A 21,119-nucleotide genomic window follows, 5' to 3' on the forward strand; every position below is an offset into this window, starting at 1 on the left:
CGTCGCTGGCTAGCGGCGGCGCGCGGAATGCCTTAAATGCAGTCCTTTAGCCTCCGGTCCGGGGGACAGACCGGAGGCTGCTGGCAGTGGCGGCGGGCCCCCCCCATAACCCGTGGGACCACTAGACCACCAGGGATAACCGGCAAGCGGGAAGCCAGCATCCCTGGGGTTAATGGCCAGCCAGGGGAGGAAGCCTTCCCTGTCAGCGGCTCCTCCCCTCAGCTCAGCGCGCCTTTCAGCACGCAGTCTGGCGTCGCTGAGCTGCAGATTCCTCGGCCACTCCTCCTCTGAGGTCTCCAGCGGCCATTTTCCCAGTGGCAGCGCAGATCTCAGGGAGCACGCGGACCGGTCCCCCTGTGTACCTCTCCCCTGATTAAGGACAGCGTACACAGCACTATAGCCCTCCCAGACACTGAATCTGGGCAGGTTGATTGTAGTGTAAAGGTGCAGTGAGTATATCTTCCTGCATGGTATGTGACTTTTTGCTAGTGCTGCCTGTCTGTGCTTATTTTCCGCTTACTGTCAGCTTATACCTATCCCTTTACTTCTCCTACAAGCCCTGCAGGTGTGTGGGGGAGGGGCGTTTCTACTGACCTCACTTATATAGATCACGTATTTGTGAGGTCCGTCACATACAGTTGTGTGCTACTCAGTGCCATATTGTGGGCTGTTGTTCAGCACACCGGTGAGTGCGTTTTACTTCTACCCTGGTGCCAGATATATAATATATTCTGTCATGTCAGACGAGGAGGTTGAGCGCTCAGTGGCTCCGGTGTTGGCCTCCTGCGGACGCTGTTCTGCAGGAGTAGATAGGGAGGATTTGTCACAGGATGGCCTGTGTAGTCGATGCCAGGTGGCTCCTGGCCCATCCAGACCTTCTCTGGCGCAGGAACCACCGTGGGCGATGTTTTCTCAAGTGCTGGTGTCTATTGCGGACCGTCTGTCGGTCCCGACTGCTCTCCCTACTAGGGCGGTGCCCCAGCCGACCATCCCCCATTCCCCGGGTGTCCCGCAGTTATTGCGGAGTCCTCCTGGGTCTCAATCAGTTGGTCCCTTTGGGGGGTTGCCTATGTATATACAGGCTTCCCCTGTGCCGCAGCAGCCTGTGGTACCTTTTCAGGCCCCTATGGCGACGCCTCCACCATGGGTGGATGTGCTCTCCAACTCCGTGCAAAATTTGGCGGCCGCTTCCTCGGCTTTTCAGTCAATGTTGCAGACTGACATGCCTTCTAGGATTTCTAAACGCCCACTCATGGCACGGGCTGCTCAGGTATCGGACTCAGAGGGTTCCTCAGATGATGGGGAGGTCCCTGATGACACTGACTCGGACGCCTCGGTCCAGGAAATGGATACCAAGTCGTCCATTAATGTGCGAGCACTAGTTAGGGCGGTGCGAGCTATTCTTCTTATAGAGGATGAGGCACCGGTTCCTAGGTCGAAGTTTCCTAGTTTCAAAAAAACTAAGGTGGCTTCTGCGGTGTTTCCCCTGTCTGATCAGTTGACGGATCATATGGCGGTAGCTTGGCAGGCGCCCAGTAAGAGATTCCTTCCTCAGAAGCGGTTGGCTTCTAATTACCCCTTCCCTGAGGCACATTGTAAAAAATGGGAAACTCCACCGGCGGTGGATTCCCATGTCACCCGTTTAACTCGGGGCGCCACCTTACCATTACCGTCGATATCCTCGCTGAAGGATCCCACGGACAGGAAAGTTGAGACTTGCTTAAAGTCTATTTACTCCCTCTCCGGGGCGGTGGCCCGACCGTCCATGGCCATTTCCTGGGTGGCCAAGGCCATTGAGGGGTGGGCCAATGCATTGGAAGATACCTTCCCGGACGACGCTCCGGATGTCCAGCGGGCGTTGTTGGGACAAATGAGGGACGCCGCTTCTTACATTGGAGAAGCTTCTTTAGATGCTAGTCTGCTGACCTCGCGGGTATCGGCTGCAGCGGTGTCTGCCCGCCGATCCTTATGGTTGCGGTCCTGGAGAGCGGACTCTGATTCAAAGAAAGGTCTGGAGGCCTTACCTTTCAATGGGGAATTACTATTTGGTCCGGACTTGGACAAAATAGTGGACACCCTGGCTAAATCCAAGTCGGCCTTCCTCCCTTCGGCGGCACTGCCTGCTAAGGTTCGGAGTTCGGCTTTTCGTTCCTTTCGGGTTCAGGGTAAGGCGAAAGGTCAGTCCTTCCCGAGACAGTCTGCGAGTAAGACGGCCTCTAAACCCAAGAAGCAAGCCTGGAGTGCTTGGCGCCCTTCTTCCAAGCAGGAAGATAAACCTGCGGCCTGATGGGACGGGCCTCCCTCTGGGGGACCTCAGAGTGGGAGGCCGACTTCTTCTATTTGCCCAGTGCTGGCACAATACCACCACGGATGCCTGGGTTCGAGAAGTGGTCTCCCAGGGGTACGCCCTGTCTTTTCGGCACAGACCACCCCACCAGTTTTTCTGCACAAGTCCTTCTCAGGACAAGACCAAGGCGTTACAGGTTCAGGAGGCTATAGAGTCCTTGCTGAAAGCAGGGGTCATTGTTCCCGTTCCTCTATCACAACGAGGGACGGGGTATTATTCGTCTCTGTTTCTGGTGCAGAAACCCAATGGTTCTCATCGCCCTATCCTCAACTTGAAGTCTCTGAACAAATTCCTCAGAGTTCCCAAGTTCAGGATGGAAACGTTACGTTCCATCATTCTGGCGATGGAACCGGGGGATTACATGGTGTCCCTGGACATCCAGGACGCCTACCTCCATGTTCCGATAGCATCTTCACACCAGCGGTATCTGAGGTTCGCTATCCTTCAACACCACTATCAGTTCCGGGCGCTACCCTTTGGTCTCTCCACGGCACCGAGGGTGTTCACGAAGATTATGGCGGTCATGGCCGCACATCTTCGGAACCAGAATGTACGGCTGCTGCCGTACCTGGACGACCTCCTGTTGCTGGCGAGCTCCCCGGAGGTACTGCTTCAACATCTCCACCTGACGATCGCTTGCCTGCAAGCACACGGGTGGTTGATAAATTGGAAAAAGTCCTCCCTGATTCCATCACAGCGGATGGTTCATTTGGGAGCCCTGCTGGATTCGCGTCAGCAAAGGATCTTCCTGACTCCGGAGAAGGTCGCCTCACTACAGCTGCGGATACGCAGTTGCCTGAGCCGTTGCCGCCTGTCGGTCCATTCGGCTATGAGAGTTCTGGGGTCCATGGTGTCGACATTCGACATGGTGGAATTTGCCCAGTTCCATTCCCGGCCCCTGCAGGGGCTGATTCTATCAGAATGGAACGGGTTACCTCACCGGATCCGCTCTCAGGTGCTGGTGTTGTCTCCGGACGTTCGGCTATCTTTGGCTTGGTGGCTTCAGACAGCTCATCTGGTCGAGGGGCGCCCATTTTGGGTCCCGGACTGGGTCCTGCTCACGACGGATGCCAGTCTCCGGGGTTGGGGGGCAGTGACCGGCTCTTTGTCGCTTCAGGGTCGTTGGTCAGCGGAAGAAGCACTTCTCCCCATCAACATCCTGGAACTGCGGGCAGTATACAAGGCCCTGCAGTCGTCCGGCCCCGCTCTTCACGGAAGGGCGGTACAGGTGCAGTCCGACAACGCCACCACGGTGGCGTATATCAATCACCAAGGCGGAACTCGCAGTCAGGCAGCGATGTCGGAGGTGTCTCGTATCCTGTCTTGGGCGGAGGGTCACATTCCAGTGATCTCGGCGGTCTTCATCCCCGGAGTCCTCAATTGGGAGGCGGACTTCCTCAGCCGTCACGACGTGCATCCCGGGGAATGGTCGCTTCACCCAGAGGTGTTTCAGCTACTCGTGGACAGGTGGGGACTGCCGGAGCTGGACTTGATGGCCTCCCGTCACAATCACAAGTTGCCCGTTTACGGGTCAAGGACAAGAGACGCAGGTGCAAGTCTGGTGGACGCGCTGTCGCTGACATGGACGTTTCACCTGGCGTATCTGTTTCCTCCGATATCCCTGCTTCCTCGGGTTCTGCGGAAATTCAAGCAGGACGGCGGCATGCTCGTGCTGGTAGCTCCGGCCTGGCCCAGACGTCCTTGGTACTCCGATCTGAGGAGCCTCTCCATCGACGTTCCGTACCTTCTTCCTCAACGTCGGGACCTGTTGTCTCAGGGGCCCTGCCTTTACCCGGATCTGGGTCGGCTGTCTTTGACGGCGTGGCTCTTGAGACAGCCGTCTTGAGGTCTCGGGGCTTCTCCAGTTCGGTTATTGGTACGATGCTCAGGGCACGCAAGCCTGCTTCAGCACGGATTTATCACAGAGTGTGGCACACTTACTTTCAGTGGTGTGAGTCCAGACTTTATGATCCTCAGGTGTTCCGAGTTTCTAGGATCTTGGAATTTCTTCAGTCAGGATTGGATCTCGGCTTACGCCTTGCATCTCTGAAGGTTCATGTGTCCGCCTTGTCCGTGTGGTTTCAACGGCGGATTGCAATACTACCAGACGTTCACACCTTTTTCCAAGGTGTTATCAGGATCCAGCCTCCCTTTGTGCCTCCGGTGGCTCCTTGGGACTTGGCGGTGGTGCTACGGGTCCTGCAGGGTCCTCCGTTTGAGCCTCTTGAGGCGGTGGAGCTCAAGTGGCTGACATTTAAGACGGTTTTTCTCCTGGCAATTGCTTCGGCCAGGAGGGTGTCTGAATTGGGGGCGCTTTCCTGTCGCCCTCCTTTCCTAATTTTTCACCAGGACAGAGCGGTGCTCCGCACTCGTCCTGAGTTTTTGCCCAAAGTGGTCTCGAAGTTCCATATTAATCAGGAACTTGTTGTGCCAGCTTTTCAGTCCCCTGATCTTTCAGCTGGTGAGACTTCCTTAGATGTGGTCCGGGCGCTTAGAATTTATGTAGACCGGACGGCTTCGGTTAGGAAGTCTGATTCCTTGTTTATCCTCTTTGGTTTTCACAAGAGGGGTTGGCCTGCCAACAAACAAACGTTAGCCCGTTGGCTTCGTTCCGTTATTTGTGAGGCTTATGCACAGGAGGGCTTACCTGTGCCAGCCTCTGTTAAGGCTCATTCCACTCGTTCTGTGGGTCCCTCTTGGGCTGCTAGACGTGGCGCTTCTGCTGTTCAGCTGTGTAGGGCGGCCACTTGGTCTTCAATTCAAACGTTTTTGAGGTTCTATGCGTTTGACACCTTTGCCTATCAGGATGCATCCTTTGGGCGCCGGGTACTCCTTTCAGCACAGGAGCGTCCCCGCCCTTAGTTGTACTGCTTTGGGACATCCCCAAGGTCAACCCTGTGGACCCCCTATGGACCCTGAAGTAGAAAACAAGAGATATGGTAAGAACTTACCTTTGTTATCTCTGTTTCTACGAAGTCCATAGGGTCCACAGGGCGCCCGCCCTGACGCACCTGGCTTCAAATGGGCTGTGTGGCTGGTCACCGGTTTTCCGTCTCCTATTGCTGTGAGTATGGTTTCTTGTGTGTTCCAGTCTTCCTTCTCTCTGTTCCATATTCTCCTCCGGCCTAGGCTGCTTACCAACTGGGGTGCCTGTGGCTCGGGGGCGGGGTATAGAGGAGGACCCAAGTGCATCCTGGGAGCTAAAAGCTTAACTGTGTGGTGCCCATGGATCCTGTTCCAGCTATAACCCCAAGGTCAACCCTGTGGACCCTATGGACTTCGTAGAAACAGAGATAACAAAGGTAAGTTCTTACCATATCTCTTGTTTTTTCCCCAATGTCCTTAGAATAAATTACTCTTTGTTTGCATTGCTGTCACTACATACTTCAGGCCTGAACTGGAAGAGTTGTACAGATGCGTTCTCATGCAGCTCGCTTCAATTCGCCTGGCACGAGTGAGCCGCCAGGTCCCGTGTAGCTCAGCTTGTGCCGAGCAAAATGCGTCTTAGGCCCGTATTCAATTAGAGGCGAAAAGTTGGAAAAGTTTTGCCTGTCCGACTTTCCGCCTCCTTCGCCTGTTTCAGAGGCGGAAACTACGCACGCGTCCCCGCTTTTCTCCCTATTCAATTCCTAAACGCGAAAACGGAAAGCGGCGAATGCGGAACAGGCGGAAAGTACTGTCAGAAGTGGGGAAATCGGTCTGTACCCCAATAAAATATGCACTAACATAGGGAATCAATGTAGATGTGTACTAATATCCCTAAATAAAAGTGTTTGGGGTACTTAACTAATTTAAATTGTTTCTTATTCGCATGTTTGCACAAGTGGTGAAGAATGGCATAAAGCTGTATTTTTGGTGAAAATAAGTAGTCCTGTCAAATTTGGGGTACTTGAAAATGGGTGCTAGCATGTTTTTATGTCTCTAAAGTGAACTTTTAAAAAACGCCAGAAACGCACCTGCTACATGCACCTGTAATCCCTAAAACACCTGACCCATCCATGCAGACCCCCAAGAAGTCTATTTCGCTAGTTTTTATGCTTGTCCCCCCACTTTTTAATTTTTCGCCCCCAAAACAAAAGTACTTCTTTGGGGTGTTCTGAGGTAATTTTGTTTTTTATTTTTTGTTGATTTGCCCTTTGGGGGCTGCCCCAAGGGTTCTGAGTCGTTTCCCCACGTTTGCACCCCAAAATAAAGATTTTGCACTTTTTTTCACCTACTATTCTTAGGAGATACTTTTCTGTATATTACATTGCATTGAGTTTCTGCTTAAGCGAAATCGACCTGGAATTGATTATGGAGATACTTTGAAAACAAGTGGAAAGTCCGAATCCGCGGAAACTTATCTCCAAAGTGCACTTTTCGCCTCTAATTGAATACGGCCATTAGTCGCTAACGGATGCGACTAACCACATCCTGAGAGAGCACTGATTAATTTGACACTTGTATATTTGTGTGCAACTGTATTTGTATACGAAGCCGATCAGTCCTTGGCGTGGAAAAAAATAACCTGTGGCCGTTGCATCGTAGCACTTCGTATATAGGGCCTGATTCAGACCCGTTCGCTATATGCGTGTGCTCGCAAGCGGCCCGATGTTCTGCGTACACGCATGCGCACGCTTCATTCTGCGCGTGCGCGAACAATCACTGCGATCGCATACCGCTTGCTCGCCCAGCAAAGGCAGCCCAGGGTAATGAGTGACAGTAGAGGCCGTTTGTGGGTGGTAACAGGGGCAGGACACTAATAACGGGGAATTGGAGATGCGAACGCAGGCGTGCCCGGGTGTTTCAACGCCGTTTTAGAGGGGCGCATAATTAACAGGCAGCGTCATAGTACACGTCACTTGCCATTTTTTTACACTGATTTGCTCGCAATGCTTGCGGTAGGGTAAGGCAACCTCACAAGCACTGCGTTCACATCCGATGGTGCTCGATGTACCAATGTTTTAATACACTTCCTGGAGATGACGTGTTGCTGGTGGGCATCTCTGCCTGTGCGATTGGGCGTACGCATACACAAAGTGGCCTCACGCTAAGACATGGTGGGCGTGCTTATGTCTTGGCGAGCGATCGCGTTCCGTGGCGTCACTTTGAAAAATTTGCATACGCATCTAGCGAGCGTAGCAGATAGCGACCGGGTCTGAATCAGGCCCATAGATTCAGACTCATTCATAGACAGGTATACAAGTGTCGCATATCAAATTAATCAGTGCAGTCTCAGGGAGCGGTTTGTCGCATCTGTTAGCGACTAGGACGTGTTATCGGGCAAAAAAGACGCTTGATGCAAGCAGAGTTAGACAGGACCTGTCGCATTAAGGGCTATTTGGCAGGAATGCAGTAGTAGTGTATAAGAACACGTGTGCATCTATTCTGGTTTGGTTACTTGTAACAGTACTCTTCAAATTAGTAATAAATTGAACATAAAATAAAACACTATGGGAGCGATTCAATTGTTTTAGACGCCCCCCACTGGGCGTCTATACGAATAGGCGCTGGATGGAGCAATTCAATGGTTGCTCCATTCGGACGCCTACAGCTACGGGGAGACACCTACAGTCAGGTGCATAAATATTGGGACATTGACAGAATTTTCATATTTTGGCCTCTGTTCACCACCACAATGGCTTTGAAATGAAACAAACAAGATGTGCTTTAACTGCAGACTTTCAGATTTAATTTGAGGGTAATTACATCTAAATCAGGTGAACGGTGTAGGAATTACAACGGTTTCTATATGTGCCTCCCACTTTTTAAGGGGCCAAAAGTAATGGGACTATCAACTCAAAAGCTATTTCATGGACAGGTGTGGGCTATTCCCTCGTTATTTCATTATCAATTAAGCAGGTAAAAGGTCTGGAGTTTATTCTAGGTGTGACATTTGCATTTGGAATCAGTTGCTGTCGACTCAATATGAGATCCAAAGACCTTATCACTATCAGTGACGCAAGCCATCATTAGGCTGAAAAATCAAAACAAACCCATCAGAGAGATAGCAAAAACATTAGGTGTGGCCAAATCAACTGTTTGGAACATTCTTAAAAAGAAAGAACGTGCATCGGAGAGCTCAGCAACACCAAAAGACCTGAAGACCACGGAATACAACTGTGGTGGATGACAGAAGAATTATTTCCCTGGTGAAGAAAAACCCCTTCAAAAACAGTTGGCCAAATCAAGAACACTCTCCAGGAGGTAGGTGTATATGTGTCAAAGTCAACAATCAAGAGAAGACTTCACAAGAGTGAATATAGAGGGTTCACCACAAGATGTAAACCATTGGTGAGCCACAAAAACAGGAATACCAGATTAGCGTTTGCCAAACAACATCTAAAAAAGCCATTACAGTTCTGGAACAACATCCTATGGACAGATGAGACAAAGATCAACATGTACCAGAGTGATGGGAAGAGAAGAGTATGGAGAAGGAAAGGAACTGCTCATGATCCAAAACATACCACCTCATCAGTGAAGCATGGTGGTGGTAGTGTCATGGCGTGGGCATGTATGGCTGCCAATGGAACTGGTTCCCTTGTATTTATTGATGATATGACTGCTGACAAAAGCAGCAGAATTAATTCTGAAGTGTTTCGGGCAATATTATATGCTCATATTCAGTCAAATGCTTTAGAACTCATTGGACGACGCTTCACAGTGCAGATGGACAATGACCCGAAGCATACTGCAAAAGCAACCAAAGAGTTTTTTAAGGCTAAAAAGTGGAATGTTATGCAATGGCCAAGTCAATCCCCTGACCTGAATCCGATTGAGCATGCATTTCACTTGATGAAGACAAAACTGAAGGGAAAATGCCCCAAGAACAAGCAGGAACTGAAGACATTTGCAGTAGAGGCCTGGCAGAGCATCACCAGGGATGAAACCCAGCGTCTGGTGATGTCTGTGCATTCCAGACTTCAGGCTGTAATTGCCTGCAAAGGATTTGTAACAAAGTATAAAAAAATGGGAAAGTTAGATTTAGGATTGTTTAGTTTGTCCCATTACTTTTGGCCCCTTAAAAAGTGGGGGGCACATATAGAAACCGTTGTAATTCCTACACCGTTCACCTGATTTGGATGTAATTACCCTCAAATTAAATCTGAAAGTCTGCAGTTAAAGCACATCTTGTTTGTTTCATTTCAAAGCCATTGTGGTGGTGAATAGAGGCCAAAATATGAAAATTCTGTCAATGTCCCAATATTTATGCACCTGACTGTAGTTTCTGATTTAAAGTTATAGGCTCCACTGATCACCCGTCTATACTCCAGTGTAACGCTAGTGTACTCTAGTGGAAGAAGGAGAAAAGGAGAGCTATGGTAAAACTTACCCTTGTTAACTCTATTTCTTCAATATCCATTGGGTCCACAGGAAGACAATGGGGCGTAGGTGGTACTTGGAGCACCGGACACCAACGGCAAAGCTTTTTTCTATCCTAGGATGCTCCGGTCCTTCCCCCTATTCCCCGCCCACAGCCTGAAGGCAACTCAGTTTTGTTAACAAGCCCAAGGCAGGATAGGGGAGGAGGAGGACTGATACACTGAAGAATCACACTCTCACACAGAGAAGGGAACAAGTGACCAAGAGAAGAAATCTATAGAAGCCAGGTGCGTGAGGGTGGGTGCCCTGTGGATCCTATGGACTTCGTAGAAAGAGAGTTAACAAGTGTAAGTTTTGCCATAACTCATTTTCTTCATCAGGGTCAATAGGGCTCCACAGGAAGACAATGGGGATGTCCCAAAGCAGTTGTTCAAGGGCGGGGACGCTCCTGAGCCGAGAGGAGAACCCGGTGCCCCAAGGAAGCATGAGAGGCAAATGTACCAAAGGCATAGAACCTAAGAAAGGTGTGGACAGAAGACCATGTGGCCACCTTGCGTAGTTGTTTGGCAGACGTGCCACGTTGGGCTGCCCACAATGGACCCACAGAGCTAGTAGAATGAGCAGATACTGTAGTCGGCACAGGAAAGACAATCTGTGTGTAAGCCTGTGAGATAGTCATGCGAAGCCATCTGGCCAGAGTCTGTTTGTTAGCTGGCCATCCCTTCTTGTGGAATCCATATAGGACAAAGAGGGAGTCCAATTTTCTGATGGAACTAGTATGGTCTACGTAGATCTTCAGAGCATGGACCACATCCAAAGAGGCCTCACCTGCCAAGAGGTCTGGTGATTGAAAGGCCGGAACCACGATTTCCTCATTAAGGTGGAATCGAGAAACAACCTTGGGAAGGAAGCCAGGGCGCGTTCGAAGAACAGCCTTGTCCGGATGCAATATCAGAATTGGGGAGCGACAGGAGAGTGCCCCTAAATCCAATACCCTACGGGCAGATGCTTTAGCCAGAAGAAAAAGAGTCTTTATAGTGAGCCATTTGATGTCTACTGAATCCAGGGGTTCAAATGGAGGTTCCTGAAGTACGTGGAGAATTACTGACAAATCCCATGAAGCCACAGGAGGGACAAAAGGAGGTTGTATACGGACAACACCCTGCAGGAAGGTGTGAACATCTGGCAGAGGAGTAATTCTGTGCTGGAACCAGATGGACAGAGTAGAGATGTTCACTTTCAGAGAGGCTAGACTGAGTCCGAGATCCAAACCAGCTTGAAGAAAGGCAAGGATTCGAGAAACCCTAAAAACCTGAGGGTCATAGTTTCTAGTAGCACACCACTGGAAATATGTATGCCATACCAGGTGATAAATCCTGGCAGAGGCCGGTTTACACGCTCTGAGCACGGTCTGGACCACAGAGCTAGGAAACCCATTAGACCTTAGGAGGGATGTCTCAAGAGCCAAGACGTTAAAGACAGATGGGCTAGGTTCGGATGTAGACAGAGACCCTGAGACAACAGGTCTGGTCGTAGAGAAAGTTGGAGAGGAGCGTCTCTATGGAGAGACATTGAAGGTCGGAGTACCAATAGCGTCTGGGCCAAGCCAGAGTTACCAACAGGACCGTGCCCCCTCCTTGCTTGAACTTCCGAGGAAGAAGGGAGACAGGAGGAAAGAGGTACCCTAAATGGAAGTTCCACCTCACAGATAATGCGTCCACTAAGGCTGCGTCGGGGTCCCTTGTCCTGGCCCCGTACACTGGAAGCTTGTGGTTGTGTCGTGAGGCCATGAGGTCCATGTCCAGTAGACCCCATTTGTCCACCAGGAACTGAAAGACTTCTGGATGTAGAGACCACTCCCCTGCATGCACGTCGTGACTGCTGAGGAAATCCGCTTCCCAATTGAGAGTCCCCAGGATGAACACTGCGGAGATGGCGTTCGGCCCATGTGAGAATGCGTGACACTTCTGCCATCGCTGACTGACTTTGAGTGCCTCCTTGGTGATTGAGGTAGGCCACTGCTGTGGCATTGTCGGATTATACTTGTACTGGCCTGCCCTGAAGAATATCCTGAGCCAGGGTGAGGGCTTTGTAGATGGCTTGGAGGTCCAGGACATTGATTGGTAAGATCGCTTCGGCTGGAGTCCAGCGTCCTTTGAAGGAGTGCTAGCCGGTCACTGCGCCCCACCTGTGGAGGCTTGTGTCCGTGGTGAGGAGTGCCCAGTCCGGGATACAAAAGGGGCGACTCTTGTTTAAGTGGAACGTCTGTAGCCACCAGGATAGGGACAGACGGACCTCCGGAGAGAGGCCCATCGTTTGGGATCTGAGCAGATGGTGCAGGCCATTCCACCTGGAGAGGATCAGGTGTTGTAGGGCCCTGGAGTGGAACTGAGCAAACTTCACCATATCGATGGTGGACACCATAAATCCCAAGGTCTGCATTTCAAAGTGAATTAACACTAGGTGACTTTTGAGTAACCTGCATACTTTGTGCTGTAGTGCAGAGATTTTTTCTGCTGTTAGGAAGATTCTCTCCAGGAAGGCTCTGATATGTACCATTCTTTGGGAAGGGGTCAGGAAAAACTTTTTCCAGTTGATCTGCCAACCGTGCGTTTGTAGAAAGGCAATGGTTACTTGTAGATGGCCGTGAAGAATCTCTGGGGAGCTTGCTAAGAGCAAGAGATGCGGGAGCAGTCTGAGCCCCTGATGACGAAAATAGGCCATCATAACTGCCATGATCTTGGTAAAGACCCGAGGAGCTGTAGAAAGCCCAAAAGGCAGTGCTTGAAATTGGTAATGTTGCTGTAGGACAGCAAACTGGAGATATTGTTGATGAGAGGGTGTTATAGGTACATGTAGGTAAGCGTCCTGAATGTCCAGAGACACCATAAAGTCCCAAGGCTCCATAGCTAGGACAATAGAGCGTAGGGTTTCCATACGAAACCTGGGCACCCTGATAAACTTGTTCAGATATAGAAAAAAATATTGATCGTAAGTGCGCAATAAAATCAGGGATGCAGCAATGGTGAAAATACAATCGAGTAAACACCCACTACTCAAAAGATCATACACAATAGAGAAAAGGTGTATTTCACCTCCTAGCGCTTCCCCAACACCACATGCAGATAGGTAATGAGGCAAAAAAAACTTATAATCACCATAAAACAACTCCACTTGTTATGGGACCATATAACCATGTAGATAAATCTTGCAGTCTCTAGTTATAATAAGACTTGAGTTTCCTTATCCTCCAATGTTTAGTGCGCTGGTCACAGCAAAGTGTCACATATGGGGATATAAAAAGAATACAAACATAGTGTAGATCCAAATAAATATATAGATATACTTTTAATTATAAGTTGCACTCACAAATGACAAATAAAAATCAAGCATGTAAAAATCCATACAACATGGCACAGCAGCAGCATGTACATGAACTCCCTCCTTGGATTCCTTAGATGGTAAAAAAGGGGGGGCAAAGATTCCTGCTCCGGATGCAGTACTATGCCTAAGGTAAAACAGGTACAGCCAAACCTCTGCCAGTGATAGATATCGTCCTTCGAGCCCACGCTTAACGCGTTTCAGACCTCTTGGTCCTTCCTCAGAAGCGTATTAGGGGCTCATTCTTGCAGCATATATATACCCTACCTAATCAACCTATCATGGTAACACACTACCGCTAATCGGCACTCATTAGTGTGTGCACATGCGCACTCGCAAACATGTCCCGGAAGTAAGATGGCCGTGCGTTCCACACAGCAGGAAATCGTCATGTCGTGCGTTCCACAGCCTCCGCGGACCCGGAAGTAACAGATTCCTTGCTTTCCAAGCTGCTTTTAAAGTAGCACTTCACGCGGATACCAGATTTATACATTCCATAGCCTCCATATAGCTAGAAGTGATGCGTATCATGCATTCCAGAGTCATAGAATATAAAAATTAATAATCCTCATGATTATCCCATCTTACGATCAGGATGACCTCCATATTGTATTAAAAACGTCCTCACTCATCAATCCCATCAGGGAGATGACATTGGGTCCATAAATAACGTCCATACATAGATGAGATAAATATAAATATGTAAAAAAAAGAAAAAATATATAAGTTAAATAAAAAATTGCAGAGAATTAAAACGAGTAATAAAACATATACCAGAATAATATCAATATAAAAAAACACTTCAATTCGAAATCACCATTCAATCCCCTGGGTACAAGGGTCTTTAATTGATGAATCCATTTCATCTCGGATTGGGACAACCTTTTTTCTAAATCTCTAGTACGCCATTTAGGCATAATAACCTGTATGCCTAAGACATTCTTTATATGGCATTCCTGTGAGTTATGCAATTGTTTAAAATGTTTAGAGACTATATGGGTCTCCAATCCCTTACGGATATTATAAATATGTTCTGACCATCTCGTTTTCAGATTTCTACTCGTTTTACCTACATAGAATAGGCCGCAAGAACATTCCAAAATATATATTGCATTTTTAGAATGGCATGTGACGAATTCATTAATAGGATACTTTATACCATTAACTGTAAAATCAGTAACTTTTTTTGCACTTGATCTTACAGTTTTACACATAAGACAGCTTCCACAACGATGGAAGCCCTTAGTTCTTATACTTTGTCTCAACTCCATCTCTATACTACTTTTGACCAGTTTGTCCTTTAAAGAGGGAGCCTTCCTATATATAAATTTTGGTCTCTGGTATTTTATCCCCAATAATCGGGTCTTGTTTCAGTATATTCCAATGTTTTTTTACAACTTTTTCGATCTCTTTATAAGAGGAACTGTATTGTGATGAAGGCCCATTGAAAATTTTCTTTTGAATTATCCTTTTCTTTTTCCTTAATTAAGTCAGCTCTCTGGATCGCTTCTACTCTATCTCTTGCTTTTTCTAAAAGTTCCTCCGAGTATCCTTTTACTTTAAAGCGATCTGAGAGTTCATCCAGCTGTTGTTGGCAAATCTCATCCTCTGTACAGTTCCTTTTAACTCTTAGGAACTGACCGAAGGGGAGGCCATCCAACCAATTGGGATGATGTTCACTAGTTTTTTCAATGTATCCATTTGAGTCAGTTAGTTTCCTAAAGTTCCTAGTATTAATAGATCAATTTTTTATGTAAATAAGGAGAACTAAAAAAGAGACTTCTAAAGTGCTATGTGCAAATGTAAACTTAAAGGAAAAAGTATTAATGTTCAACTCTGTGCAAAATTTTAAAAGGGGTTCCTCACCTCCTCTCCAAATAAAAAATACGTAGTCTATGTAGCGCTGCCATGACACCAGGCCCGCCACCATAACACCATCAATCCAAATGTGTTGGTCCTCCCAGTACGCCATGAACAATTTAGCGTAACTGGGGGCGAACCTGGTGCCCATGGCAGTGCCGACGACTTGGAGATAGAACACCCCATTAAAATAAAAATAATTATTAGTTAAAATAAATTTTATACCATCCACCATAAAAGACTTCAAATGTTCACTGTAATTACTAAAATTTTAAAAATAACAGCTTCTAATCCTTTTTGCAAATCGATAATGGTATATAAAGTGCTTACATCCGCACTACATAAAATATCTCCCTCCTGCCACTTTAAATTTGAAACCTTACGTAACACATCACTGGTATCTTTTAAATATGCTTTGGTCACTTGGACCAAAGGCTGCAAATAAAAGTCAATCATGGCTGATAAATTGCTTGTAATACTATTACAGCCAGAGACTATAGGCCGGCCTGGAGGGTAGAGGGGGTCCTTATGAACTTTCGGCAATATATATATTGTAGGTATAGAAAGATCTTTAATTATTATAAATTCTGATTCTTTTTTTGTAATAACATTATCATTGAGTGCTTTTAAAACTAATTCACTGCGAGCTTGTTGGATCCTTAATGTAGGATCACTTTTTAGCTTTTTATATGTTATACCATTATTTAATTGTTTAAGCACTTCTTCCATATAAGTTTCTTTGTTCATAAGGACCACACCCCACCCTTATCGGCTGGTTTGATGATAAGCTCATTATCCTCTTTCAAAGAACGTAAAGCTTCAAATTCTTTTTTAGTGAGATTTAATTTCTGTTTAGCACTTTTATTAGGTTTTTCTATAATTTTCTCAATCCCTTCACATACCAATTTGTTAAAACACTCCACAAAACTCCCTCTCGAGTGCACTGGATTGAACGTGGATGGGGGTTTAAAATTTGATTGCTCATCTATATTTTGCGTAGGACCCAAGTCCCCTTCCTTTTCTTTATTCAAAAAGAAACGTTTAATAGCAAGCTTACGAGTATATTTTTGTACATCTAAAAACAAATTAAATGAAGTTGGTCGATTCGACGGTGCAAATTTGAAGCCCTTTTTAAGGACTTGTTCCTCATATTTTGTTAATGTTCTACCTGACAAATTAAAAATCTTACTTTCATTATTTTTATTCAAATTCAGCCCTAATGATTTATTTTTATCAATAATTTTGTTTCGCCTATGATTACCGGCTCTCTTCCCTCTGTGATTTTTTATTTTTATTCTTCTTATTCACTAAAACCTGTGTCTCCTCAGTGTTCTCGTTTCCCACCCTAAAAAAGAGGGACCATTAGTCTCAAGGTCTTCCAAGGGTGTATAATGGTTAAACGTATTTATGTTTAAATTTCTATTAGACTCCATATTATATCTGTTGTTACCATTATCTTTTCTCCATCTATTCCTTTGGGGTCTTTGCTCTTTCCCTACCCTTCTCCATGTGGAATTCCTTCATTACTAAAGGGAAAATCATTCGCTTTTAATGGATATTTCTCATAGAATTTCCTTTTTACCAATGGTATCCTCTCTTTAAATCTCCCATAGTTCTTTCTATTTTCCATAGTATTATTATCATCTAAAGTAATCGCAGTTAGTTTATTTTCTTTAGGTGTCAGGTTCATATCCCTCATATATTTCTTTTGTTTTTTATCCAGTGCTTCTATTTATTTTTGACATCAGGACATTCTCTAGTGCCCTAAAATCCTTTGAGTCCTTATAAGGATGTACCATAGTCTGTAGTATGGTTATCTCCTCATTTAATTTGGATAATATATTCCTCCTTTCCTTGATAATTAAATCAATTAAAGAAAAAGAACATGTCTCAAGGATAGGTTCCCACTCTTTTTTAAAGCTACTTCCTGATGAATCAAAGGATGGGGGTTTAAAAATCCTTAACCCCGGGACATGTTTGCGAGTGCGCATGCGCACACACTGAGTGCCGATTTAGCGGTAGTGTGTTACCATGTTAGGTTGATTAGGTAGGGTATATATATGCTGCAAGAATGAGCCCCTAATACGCTTCTGAGGAAGGACCAAGAGGTCTGAAACGCGTTAAGCATGGGCTCTAAGGACAATATCTATCACTGGCAGAGGTTTGGCTGTACCTGTTTTACCTTAGGCATAGTACTGCATCCGGAGCAGGTATCTTTGCCCCCCCTTTTTTACCATCTAAGGAATCCAAGGAGGGAGTTCATGTACATGCTGCTGCTGTGCCATGTTGTATGGATCTTTACATGCTCTATTTTTATTTGTCATTTGTGAGTGCAATTTATAATTAAAAGTATATCTCATTTTATTTGGATCTACACTATGTTTGTATTCTTTTTATATCCCCATATGTGACACTTTGCTGTGACCAGCGCACTAAACATTGGAGGATAAGGAAACTCAAGTCTTATTATAACTAGAGACTGCAAGATTTATCTACATGGTTATATGGTCCCATAACAAGTGGAGTTGTTTTATGGTGATTATAAGTTTTTTTGCCTCATTACCTATCTGCATGTGGTGTTGGGGAAGCGCTAGGAGGTGAAACTTGTTCAGATACCTGAGGTTGATAGGCCGATGAGACCCATTGGGCTTTTGAACCAAGAAAAGGGTAGAATAATAACCCATCCCTCGCTGTGATGAGGGGGCCGTAATTATTACCCCCGAGAGCAACAAGGACTGAATGGCCTTCTGGAGGAGCAGGGGTCCGATGGAGGTCCTGTGCAAAAGTACTGCTGGGGGGGCCGCCCCAGGAATGAGACGGCGTATCCGTGGGAGACCACTTCTTGTACCCAGGCATCTGTGGTGGTTTGACTCCAGAACTGAGCGAACTGAAGAAGTCGGCCTCTCATCCTCTGAGCCCCCATTGAAAGGCCCCCCCCGATAGGCTGAAGGCTTGTATTAAGATTTGGTAGGTGGACATCTAGTAGCCCAGGCCTGTTTGGTTCTAGGCTTGGAGGCCTGTTTGGTCCTAGGCTTGGAGGCCTTTGTGGATCCCGACTGCTGTGGAAAGGACTGACCTTTAGCTTTCCTCTGGGGATGACATCCGAGGCATCATAGTAGATGCAGAGGGCAAGAACGCCGTCTTAGAAGCTGCCAAGGTAGTCACAATCTTGTCCAATTCTGGGCCAAACAGGATCTTCCCAGAGTAGGGCAGCGACTCCAAAGCCTTTTTAGAGTCTGAGTCTGCCTTCCATGAGTGAAGCCAAACAATACGGCGGGCTACCACGGAAGTATCAGATGCCTTGGAAGCTAGGAGACCAGTATCCAAAGTCGCTTCTCTTAAATAGGAGGCTGCATCCCTAATGTGAGAGATGTAGAACAGTGTTCCCTCGAAGCATCAGAGGGAAATGTATCATCTAGGGCCTCTGCCCAACTCTCAATGGCTTTTGCCACCCAGGCCGTAGCCCTGAGCAGGACGAGTAATAGCTCCTGTAAGAGAGCATATAGACTTCAGGCAAGCTTCAATCCTTCTATCCGTAGTCTCCTTTAAGGATATAGATAGGTAAGGTAGCGTTCCTAACCAGGCCTGTCACGTGGGAATCCACTGCAGGGGGAACTTCCCATTTAGTGCAATCAGTAGCTGGAAGAGGGTAAAAAGAAATCAAGCATTTAGTCATCTGAAACCTTTTACTGGGCATATTCCATTCTTCACTCATTAGATCAGATAGGTGATCAGAGTGAGGAAACTCTGTCAAAACTACCTTCTGTCGCTTAAAGAGTGTCTCTTTAGCCCGAGGAGTGGGTTCTACCTCTTCTATTTGAAGAGTAGATTTTACAGCTCTCACAAGTGCAGGTATATTCAATTTAGAGGGGGGCTCCTCATGTCCCGATGGGGAGCCAGAGTGAGAGAGATCTGGCCTTCTGCCTCCCCAGATGATAACTCAGAATCTAATAGCTGGGTGGACTAGGAAGATAACACAGCACGCTTAGTAGGTTTACTAGGTAAGGGTCTCTCCTTTTGCAACATTTGTTGAAAGGCTGTCGCCAGACTCTGCACTGAGGTAGAGAGTACATCTACCCATGGGGGAGGCAAAGGGTTTGCAGGGAGTAACTGCTGTGGCCATCCCATAGGGGGAGCTACCACAGGGACCACTAGGTGGTCTGCAATTTTTGCCAACACCTGTGAAAAAGAAGCCCGGGGGGGTCCTGAGGAGAGGATGCAGGGGCTGATGGACTAGGTGCCGTATAACAAGATGCACACAGACCATCTTGAATGAGATCCTCTGAAGCTAAGCCTGCTAAACAGGACTTACAAGAAACCAGAGTGGTAGCAGCAGGCTGCTTGTTGTTCTTAGAAGAATGTAGAAGGTGATATCTGCCAACAATTGCGCTACAAAGGCTGCTAAAGGGTAAATCTCCTTGGTGTTATCCTCACCAAAATTACATTAACACAAACAAAAATCCGGAGAATACCACTCTGCGCTCACCCAAGATATAGAATTTACTTATCTTCAATATGAAGTCCTGATCTTGGGACCTCAAATCCTTTTTATATTGGACACTTTATATGATAGGTGTGGGATGTATGTTCCAATGTTGATGAATATGTGGGAACATAAAACATAGAAAACAATCTAGTGCAGACGTATAAGAATTCACTTGAGTACACAATAATTCACATATAGGGGTGTATATGATCTACCCCAAATTAATACATATATAGTCCATTCAGGTATATGCTCTCCATATGTCCATATTAAAATGGAAAAAAAGGCACATTTAAAAACCAAAGAGACAAAATTTCCAAAAAAATAAAAGTGTTTTAATATACCAATTAAAACACTTTTATTTTTTGGGAAATTTTGTCTCTCTGGTTTTTTGTCTGCACTAGATTGTTTTCTATGTTTTATGTTCCCACATATTCATCAACATTGGAACATACATCCCACACCTATCATATAAAGTGTCCAATATAAAAAGGATTTGAGGTCCCAAGATCAGGACTTCATATTGAAGATAAGTAAATTCTATATCTTGGGTGAGCGCAGAGTGGTATTCTCCGGATTTTTGTTTGTGCTTGTTGTTCTTGCCTTTGCTAGACATAGCTGCAAGGATAATATAGCACACAATCTGGCACAGTGCAGTGAGCAACCCAGATAAATGTACAATATGGCACAGTGTAGTGCGGAACACAGATAACAAGAGATATGGTAAGAACTTACCTTTGTTATCTCTGTTTCTACGAAGTCCATAGGGTCCACAGGGTTGACCTTGGGGTATAGCTGGATCTGGATCCATGGGCACCACGCAGTTAAAGCTTTAGCTGCTCCCAGGATGCACTTGGGTCCGTCCTCCTCTATACCCCGCCCCCGGCCACAGCACCTCAGTTGGTAAGCAGCCAAGGCCGGAGGAGGAGACTAAACAGAGAGAAGGAAGACTGGAACACACAAGAAACCATACTCACAGAAATGGGAGACGGAAAACCGGTGACCAGCCACACAGCCCATTTGAAGCCAGGTGCGTCAGGGCGGGCGCCCTGTGGACCCTATGGACTTCGTAGAAACAGAGATAACAAAGGTAAGTTCTTACCATATCTCTTGTTTTCTACTTCAGGGTCCATAGGGGGTCCACAGGGTTGACCTTGGGGATGTCCCAAAGCAGTACAACTAAGGGCGGGGACGCTCCTGTGCTGAAAGGAGTACCCGGCGCCCAAAGGATGCATCCTGAGAGGCAAAGGTGTCAAACGCATAGAACCTCAAAAACGTTTGAATTGAAGACCAAGTGGCCGCCTTACACAGCTGAACAGCAGAAGCGCCACGTCTAGCAGCCCAAGAGGGACCCACAGAACGAGTGGAATGAGCCTTAACAGAGGCTGGCACAGGTAAGCCCTCCTGTGCATAAGCCTCACAAATAACGGAACGAAGCCAACGGGCTAACGTTTGTTTGTTGGCAGGCCAACCCCTCTTGTGAAAACCAAAGAGGATAAACAAGGAATCAGACTTCCTAACCGAAGCCGTCCGGTCTACATAAATTCTAAGCGCCCGGACCACATCTAAGGAAGTCTCACCAGCTGAAAGATCAGGGGACTGAAAAGCTGGCACAACAAGTTCCTGATTAATATGGAACTTCGAGACCACTTTGGGCAAAAACTCAGGACGAGTGCGGAGCACCGCTCTGTCCTGGTGAAAAATCAGGAAAGGAGGGCGACAGGAAAGCGCCCCCAATTC

General features: G+C 46.7%; 1 protein-coding gene across 3 annotated transcripts in view; it reads left to right on the forward strand.

Annotated features, from left to right (window-relative positions):
• The window catches only part of FANCA (FA complementation group A), a 157,119-nt gene that overhangs the window by 115,743 nt on the left and 20,257 nt on the right, over positions 1–21,119 (forward strand). The window lies entirely within an intron of this gene.

Source organism: Taudactylus pleione, unplaced genomic scaffold (genome assembly GCF_031769625.1).
Source record: "Taudactylus pleione unplaced genomic scaffold, aTauple2 ptg000484l, whole genome shotgun sequence".
Lineage (NCBI taxonomy): Eukaryota > Metazoa > Chordata > Amphibia > Anura > Myobatrachidae > Taudactylus > Taudactylus pleione.